Genomic DNA, 9,767 nt, shown 5'->3' on the forward strand with positions numbered 1-9,767 from the left:
TCCCTCCCTCTGCCCCCCCCCCCCCCCCCCTCTGTGTCCCTCTCTGACCCTCTGTGTCGCTCTGTGTGCCTCTGTCTCCCTCTCTGTGCCCCTGTGTCCCTCTCTGTGCACCTGTGTCCCTCTCTCTCTGGACCCCCCCCCCCCCCTCCCTCCCTCTGGTCGCACCTGCGAGTTGGGGGTTATGCGTGAGTGGATAGGGCGGGGGATGGGGTAAAAGGAGCGAATTAATAATATATAATCAATGGTGGTGGTTAGTTTGTGGGGGGTGGGGGGGACGGGTGGTTAGTGTGTGTGTGTGTGTGTGTGGGGGGGGGGGGTGACGGGTGCCTTAGTGTGTGTGTGAGGGGGTGGGGAGGACGGGTGGTTAGTGTGTGTGTGTGTGTGTGGGGGGTGGGGGTGACGGGTGGTTAGTGTGTGTGTGAGGGGTGGGGACGGGGGGTTACGGGTTGTTACTGTGTGTGTGTGTGTGTGAGGGGTTGATTCGTGTGTGTTTGTGGGGGGTGGGGGTGACGGGTGGTTGTGTGTGTGTGTGTGTGTGTGTGTGTGTGTGTGGGGGGGGGTGGGGAGGACAGGTGGTTTGTGTGTGTGTGTGTGGGTGTGTGTGTGTGGGTGGGTGGGTGTGTGTGGGTGTGTGGAGTTTGTGTGTGTGTGTGTGTGTATGTGTGCGGGTGTGTGTGTGTGTGTGTGTGTGTGTGTGTGTGTGTGTGTGTGTGTGTGAGTGTGTGTGTGTGTGTGTGTGTGGGGTTGGTTCGTGTGTGTGTGTGATGCGGCAGGCCGCTCCCTCACCCAGCAACCGCACATTGAGGGGACGGACGGGACCCAACGATTCCCACTTGGTCTAGTATGCTTTAAAACTCAAAAGAATTACAGAATGTACTCCGCAGAGTTTTTTTGGACATAAAACCCTTGACTGAGGATAGCAGGTACAAATTATATTTGGGTGTTGATTTATTATTGGCATTGGTCTTCTTCTTATCAAGTCCACATACAAGATTCAAAGTTGTTCAGCCAGAGTTGAACACACTTCTCAGCATCTGCATACAATGGTGTCAGTCTTGTTGCTTCTTGTGCGTGGCGGTGGAAAGACTGGTGGAAACGTCCGCAACGTGAACGCTCGTTCCATGATCCCATTGGCATTGGTACGGGTGGATTATGGCGCATAGTGAATGATGATTTTTTTCTCTCTTACATTTAGCCTTCCAAAAAACTGCTAAATAAGTGGCCATGAACTGATTGTGCTTTACTTTCACGTTCTTCAGAGGGCTTTAAGATGGAAATGATCTGGCACAATGCAGCACAAGTGCATTTCCTTCCAGCTTTGAAAAGAATGAAAGTCTTTGTTTCACAATAAAGGAAGCTGGAGTGGGTAAAGGGAATGAAAACAAAACTCTCCTGCAGTCCTGAAAAACACAGATCCAGGCTACTTTAACTCTAGTGTGTCAGCACAATCCACTATCAATAATACCAATAATAATTCCACAGTGTAGTCAAGGGTGTGGGGGATGGTTCCTATCCAATGTACTGATGCAACACTTCCAGCGCACAACTTCCAGCTGGCCATCCACAGATCTACTTTAAGTGAGTATTCCTTTAAAAGTGAAATTTTATGGCCTACAAAAGATAGATAGATAGATAGATAGATAGATAGATAGATAGATAGATAGATAGATAGATAGATAGATAGATAGATTTGCAGCATCTGTAATCTTTTGATTAGTATTAATCGTAGCGTGATAATTTTGAGGAAATGGCAGCAACAACACAGATTTCTAAATAAATTCTAGCTCTAACTTGGCTTCAATTGGCATCTAATGATGAGGTCTATTTTTTGAGATTATTCATTGGGCCTGACTCAAAATCATGGTTAGAAACATAGAAATTAGGTGCAGGAGTAGGCCATTCGGCCCTTCGAGCCTGCACCGCCATTCAAATTCAGATTCAATTTTAATTGTCATTGTCAGTGTACAGTACAGAGACAACGAAATGCATTTAGCATCTCCCTTGAAGCGGCATAGCAAACAATTTGAATAAATAATAATAATCCGGGGGGGGGGGTGTCCGGGGGGGGGTGGTGATTGGCAGTCACCGAGGTACGTTGTTGAGTAGAGTGACAGCCGCCGGAAAGAAGCTGTTCCTCGACCTGCTGGTTCGGCAACGGAGAGACCTGTAGTGCCTCCCGGATGGTACGAGGGTAAACAGTCCATGGTTGGGGTGAGAGCAGTCCTTGGCGATGCTGAGCGCCCTCCGCAGACAGCGCTTGCTTTGGACAGACTCAATGGAGGGGAGCGAGGAACCGGTGATGCGTTGGGCAATTTTCACCACCCTCTGCAATGCCTTCCGGTCGGAGACAGAGCAGTTGCCATACCATACTGTGATGCAGTTGGTAAGGATGCTCTCGATGGTGCAGCGGTAGAAGTTCACCAGGATCTGAGGAGACAGATGGACCTTCTTCAGTCTCCTCAGGAAGAAGAGACGCTGATGAGCCTTCTTGATCAGAGTAGAGGTATTGTGGGTCCAAGAGAGGTCATCGGAGATGTTGACTCCCAGGAACCTGAAGCTAGAAACACGTTCCACCTCCGTCCCGTTAATGTGGATGGGGGTGTGCGTGCCGCCTCTGGACTTCCTGAAGTCTACAATGAGCTCCTTGGTCTTCTTGGAGTTAAGGGCCAGGTTGTTGTCAGCACACCATGCTGCTAAGTGCTGGACCTCCTCCCTGTAGGCCAGCTCATCGTTGTTGCTGATGAGGCCAATCACCGTTGTATCATCTGCATACTTGATGATGGTGTTAGTACCATGTACAGGTGTGCAGTCACAGGTGAAGAGGGAGTAGAGGAGGGGGCTCAGCACACAGCCCTGAGGAACGCCGGTGTTCAGGGTGAGGGTTGAAGAGGTGTGCTTGTCTAACCTCACAGACTGGGGTCTGTTGGTTAGAAAGTCCAGTATCCAGTTGCAGAGGGAGGGGTCGATGCCCAGGTTACCGAGTTTGGTGATCAGTTTTGATGGTATAATGGTGTTGAATGCTGAGCTGTAATCGATGAACAGCATTCTTACGTAAGTGTCTCTGTTGTCGAGGTGGGAGAGGGCGGAGTGAAGTGCCGTTGAGATGGCATCCTCCGTACTCCTGTTCTTGTGGTAGGCAAACTGATAGGGATCCAGTGTGGGGGGTAGGCAGCTTTTGAGGTGTGCCAGGACCAGCCTCTCGAAGCACTTGGTGATGATGGGGGTAAGTGCAACTGGGCGGAAGTCGTTGAGGCTTTCCGCAGTGGAGTGTTTTGGCACTGGCACAATGGAGGTGGTTTTAAGGCAAGTGGGGACAACTGCTTGGGCAAGTGACAGGTTGAAGATGTCAGTCCAGACGTCTGTCAGCTGCGCAGCACAGGCACTGAGCACGCGCCCGGGGATGCCGTCAGGGTCAGCAGCCTTACGTGCATTAGTCCTACTCAGTGCCACGTACACGTCGTAGGGGGTGAGTGTGAGGGGTTGGTGATCGGCAGGTAGCACAACCTTGATGGCTGTCTCTAGATTGTCCCTCTCGAAGCGGCCATAGAAGTGATTAAGCTCCTCAAGGAAGGAGGCGTCGCTGGATGTGGGGGTGATGTTGGAGGGTCTGTAGTCCGTGATGGCCTGGATGCCTTGCCACATGCGTCGGGGGTCGGAGTTGTTGTTGAAGTGCTCCTCAATCCTGAGCTTATGGCAGTGCTTGACCTTCCTGATGCCCTTCTTCAGGTTAGCCCTGGATGAACTGTAGGCTCGAGCATCGCCTGACCTGAAAGCGGTGTCCCGTGCTTTCAGCAGTAGCCTGACCTCGCTGTTCATCCATGGCTTCTGATTCGGGTATATGGTCACCTGTTTGAGGGAGGTGACACTATTGATGGTGGAGTTTATAAAGTCCAGAACAGAGGATGTATAGGAATCAATGTCCGTGTGAGAGTCAAGGGTGGCCTGGGCTGCAAACGCCTTCCAGTCAGTGTTTCCAAAACACTGCTGAAGTGTGAAGTCCGCTTCTTCTGACCAGACTTTAACTGTTCTCACAGTTGGTTTACCCGTCTGATGAGTGGGGAATACTTAGGGAGCAGGAACAATGAGACGTGATCAGACTGACCAAGGTGGGGGAGGGGGATGGCTTTGTAAGCTTCAGCCATGTTGGTGTAGACTTTGTCCAGTGTCTTGTCTACTCTAGTGGGGAAGGATACATGTTGGTGGAATTTGGGGAGTACAGTCTTCAGGTTGGAGTGATTGAAGTCACCCGCAACAATGAAGGCTGCCTCGGGGTTGTGAGTCTGTTGTTTGCTAATGGCAGTATGCAGCTCTTTCATTGCAAGCTTGGCATTAGCATCAGGAGGGATATAGGCTGCAGTCACAACAGTGGAGGTGAACTCTCTGGGCAGATAGAACGGTCTGCATCTAACCAAGAGGAACTCAAGGTTAGCTGAGCAGTGACTCTTGATGATGGTGGAGTCCGTGCACCATGCTTTGTTTACATAAATGCACAGACCCCCCCCTCTGGTCTTACCAGAGTCTGATGTCCTGTCCGCTCGGAGTAAATGACGCCCCGATAGCTGGATGGCACTGTCAGGAACGTCAGTGTTGAGCCAAGTTTCCGTGAAGATCAGGATGTTTCAGTCCTTGATCCGGTTGTGGGAGGTGATCCTTAGCCGGAGTTCATCCATTTTGTTTGCCAGTGAGCGCACGTTGGCGAGGAAAAGGCTAGGAATCGCTGCCCTGTGTGGGGCTAGCTCTAACCTGGCCTTTTAACCCACCTCTGCGTCCCCATTCAATATGATCATGGCTGATCATCCAACTCAGTATCCTGTACCTGCCTTCTCTCCATACCCCCTGATCCCCTTAGCCACAAGGGCCACATCTAACTCCCTCTTAAATATAGCCAATGAACTGGCCTCAACTACCCTCTGTGGCAGAGAGTTCCAGAGATTCACCACTCTCTGTGTGAAAAAAGTTCTTCTCATCTCGGTTTTAAAGGATTTCCCCCTTATCCTTAAGCTGTGACCCCTTGTCCTGGACTTCCCCAACATCGGGAACAATCTTCCTGCATCTAGCCTGTCCAACCCCTTAAGAATTTTGTAAGTGAATGGTTGATTGCTGCCTTCATTTCAAGACAATCTGTGCTCAATCTCTTTAGAGAATTTTAATTTATAATTTTTTGGAAATTTGCCTCCAGTTATTGGTTCTTGTTAGCATAGATGGAAACGAACAAGACAGAAAATCCACTTGGGAAGATGTGACGATGTGAAATACTACTCTATCTGAAATCACACAAAGGCTGATAGCTGGATTAGATGCATTGAAATGTAATCCATTTCCCATTTTTAAATCATGTATTCTGTTCTCGACATTGTGTGTTTTATTCCGTCATTGTCAATTACAATTAAATAGCAATACTAATACATGAAAAAAAAAACGTTAGCAATTCTACAACAGGGAGCTACTGAGCCAGTCCTTTTAATGCAAGTTTTTTTAATTGCTTATTCGGAGTGTTCAAGCATGCGTATATCTCGTGCAGTGACATTTCTTGTTCTCAAAAGCTTGTGTGGGTTTGTTCAAAGTCTTTGCATTTTTACACTGCTAAATTCAACTACACCATAGATCAAACTGCCCACTGTGCGAATGTCTGAAATGCAATTCAAGGCTATGGCAAGTTCAATTGGAACTTCTGTTTAAAAGAATGCCATAAGTGTCCAACACAGTTTTATTCCTCTTTTTAACTATTCTTCAACAAACAATTTTTATGGTTATACAACTGGACTCATTCTCTGAAAGCTGAAAAATACATAAATCCACAACTAGGAAGGACATCTGACTTTTGTCTTTGTGGGTTGCAGAAGTGGATGCAGTGGAACCTAAGCAACCATCACAAGTTCAGGTTCTAATCAAAATGGACAGATCTAAAATTCTTATTATAGAATTCTCCATTAAAGCAATGATGTTAAAACTACCTGCTTTTAAAACTCCAAATATAAAATTCAAATGAGAAAATAAGAAACACATGCTCATAAAAATGTGAGCATTATCCCCATGCGATCAAATAATTTTATGTAATTCATTTGTATCCCAATGCATTGCAGTGATCAGCGTTATCTTTTTAAACTTAACATTAACATTGACACGAATATTGTCATACAAATCAAAAATTGAGGTTTTTTGTAAATAACTAGACCAAGTGGGACCCGTTGGGTCCCTGTCACACGGGAGGCCTGGTCCCCCAACTTAACCCGTTCCCCAACGTAATATTCCACCATTCACCCGTTCCCCCAACGCAATATTCCACCACTCACCCATTGCTCCCAACTGCGCAGGCATGGCTCATTTCCACCCCCTCTTCACCCTCCCTCTTCTGAATTAGGAAAAGGGGAGATGCAACGAGACCTGGGTGTCATGGTACATCAGTCACTGAAACCATGTAGGTGCAGCAGGCAGTGAAGAAAACGAATGGTATGTTAGCATTCATAGCAAAAGGATTTGAGTATAGAAGCAGGGAGGTTCTACTGCAGTTGTACAGGGTCTTGGTGAGACCACACCTGGAGTATTGCCTACAGTTTTGGTCTCCTAATCTGAGGAAAGACATTCTTGCCATAGAGGGAGTACAGAGGTTCACCAGACTGATTCCTGGGATGTCAGGACATTCATATGAAGAAAGACTGGATAGACTCGGCTTGTACTCGCTAGAATTTAGAAGATTGACCGTGGCATTTTAACGAAGGTAGAAACACACATACGCATACATGCACATATACAGTGGCTTGCAAGTTTTCAAACCCCTTGAACTTTTCCACATTTTGTCACGTTACAACCACAAACGTAAATGTATTTTATTGGGATTTTATGTGATAGACCAACACAAAGCAGTGTTTATTGTATGTTTTGTTATTTATTGTTACTGTGTATGACAGCAGGCAACGTAATTTTGTTTAGACCGAAAGGTCTGAATGACAATAAAGGTATCAAATTCAAAATTAAGAATGGCTCTTCAGATGAGTCTTTTCAAACATATTGGAAGAAAAAGAGTAAGTTATGAGTTAAGAAGTGCAACATTAAGGATGTGAAGAAACAAACTGGACAAAAACGTGGCCGGAAACCAAAGTCAAACTTGAAAAGAGAACATTTCCCCACCGTGTATCGATGTCAGTATAAGGGTTGCTGTGCAGTTTACAGAGGAGTTGACGGACTTAAGAAACACATAAAAGAGCAGCATGAAGAGGTGCGTGAAAGACCCTGCCCCCACCCAGGATGTAACAAGGTGTTTGTGATTGAACGCTACCTGCAGCGCCATGTAAAGATGATCCGTACAGATCAAAGAACATCTTTACAGATCAGGAGGAAGTGCAAAGCCTTTGGTCACAACTTGGGAAAGACAAACCACATTTGATCAACAATCTTGAAGCATTTTGAGCTCTATCATATGACCAAGGGTCTAGAGAGAGAGAAGCTGAACATTTTGAAAGATGAGATTATGCATAACCCTATCAGGGAAGACTATGACTCAGACCTGGTGGGTAATCAGTGTGATGACAATCAGGGCATTGATGAGGATGGCAATGATAGCGTTTCTGATGAGAAGGACAATTGCCGTTTTGTTCCCAACCCTGACCAGATCGATGCCGATGGTGACAGTAGAGGAGACAACTGCAAGGACATTGACTCCAACATCCCAGATATCTATGATGTGTGCCCAGAGAACAGCGCCATCAGTGAGACTGAGCTGAGGAAGTTCCAAAGGGGACGATGCAGATTGTTCCTAACTGGGGTAGTGCGCAACAAGGACAGGGAGTTATTGCAGTCCATCAACTCTGACCCTGGCCTTACTGTCGGATTTGTGGAGTTCAACGCCATCAACTTCAGTGGCACCTTCTATATCAACACAGACCACAATCTATGGCGGCTTTGTCTTTGGCGTCCAGTCCAGCAGTCGCTAGTACTTGGTGATGGGTGGAAGCAGGCCACTCAAATCTACTGGGAGGAGAAGCTGCCCATGGATACGCTAGCCTCTCACTCAAGGTGGTGAACACTGCCACAGGCTGAGAGGGGGGGGGGGGGGGGACACACCTGTGCAACGCTCTCCGAAGAGACTGGCAACACCTTCGGACAGGTGCGAACTTTATGGCACAACCCCAATATCGGCTGAAAGGATTTACACCGCCTATAGTTTGCACCTGATCCATCAACCCTAAACAAGCTTCATCAGGATGGTTGTCAATGAAGAGAGTGAGAACTGCTTGCCATACCATTGGTTTGATAGACTTTGGGGTACAATTGAACTAGTAGCCATACCTTTGGTTTGGTGGCCTTTGGGGTACTGTGATACATTATGGCTCTATCATTCTGTTATCCATTGCTCTAATGCTTGCAACCATTGTGTGTACCTACCGAGGACTGTGAATGTTATCATGTTTGATAAAAAGGAGGGAATGAAAGCTAATAGTCAAATCTAAAATGTAGTCGTACTTCTACAAAAGCATGGTCTAGTAGAACAAAAGAATGGCTCAGTGTCAAGTCTGAATTACTTTGTAAATTATATGGAACACAATATGGAGGACAGGTTGTCCTTTCAATAAAGACATTAAGATGGAATCCTGCAGTAATAACTTGTGCTTCATTCAAGGCCATAAAGGAGCCAAGATTGAAAAAAAATAGCTGACACTTTAGAGATAAGTAATAACTTGTTATTGGATGAGCTTGGTTTGGATCCAGCTTTTCCTATATTCTGAAAGGCTGCAGAATCTTTCAGTCATGCCATATTCAGACTTGGTAGGAGTGTTTTACTGAAAAATGTATAATTTTGCTAACTTTTCTTTGTTCTGTGAGTGGAGCCCGAGAAGCACTGAACAACGTTTGTGCTCATTGTAGATCTTGCCACTCCCGTCTGACGAATCAATTAAAGATTGCCATGGTTTACCTTTAACAATTTTGTTGCTATCTGCTTTATAAGAAATAAACTTTGAAAGGGGGGGGTCGAGAGATATGGAGGGGTAAGGTGTGAAAACGACAGATCAAGTCAAGTTTATTCGTCACATACACATACGAGATGTACAGTGAAATGTAAAGCAGACACTATATCAGCAGAGAAGACAAAGCAGACGTCCGATCAGGAGAGAAGGTTATTCCCTCCATTGTTGAACTGTACACTGCAAGGGCCAGGAAGAGAGCGGGCAAGATCATCTCTGACCCCTCTCACCCTGGCCACAAACTCTTTGAATCACATCCCTCTGGAAGACGACTCCGGACTGTCAAAACTGCCGCAGCCCGACATAAAAACTGTTTTTATCCACGACTAGTTGCTCTACTCAACAGCCAAAAATCTGTAGCCTCCCTTTGATCTGGTATTTTGTTGGTTCACAAGCTTGATCAATGGCGTTTTATCATTAATGTTTTATTATTATTAATGTTTAGTGTTTTTTGAGTCATTCGTAACTGTCACTGTATGTCATGTTGTTACTTGTGGGCGGAGCACCAAGGCAAATTCCTTGTATGTGAATACTTGGCTAATAAACTTACTCACTTACTTATATGTTGGAGTAACTTAGCGGGTCAGGCAGCATCTCTGGAGAGAAAGAATGGGTGACATTTCATAGAAACTGAAAAATAGGTGCAAGAGTAAGCCATTCAGCCCTTCGAGTCAGCACTGCTATTCAATATGATTATGGTTCATCATCCAAAATTAGTACCCTGTTCCTGCTTTTTTCCTATATCCCTTGATTCCGTTAGCCCTAAGATCTAAATCTAACTCTCTCCTGAAAACATCCACTGAATTT

Source organism: Leucoraja erinacea, chromosome 18 (assembly GCF_028641065.1).
Source record: "Leucoraja erinacea ecotype New England chromosome 18, Leri_hhj_1, whole genome shotgun sequence".
Lineage (NCBI taxonomy): Eukaryota > Metazoa > Chordata > Chondrichthyes > Rajiformes > Rajidae > Leucoraja > Leucoraja erinaceus.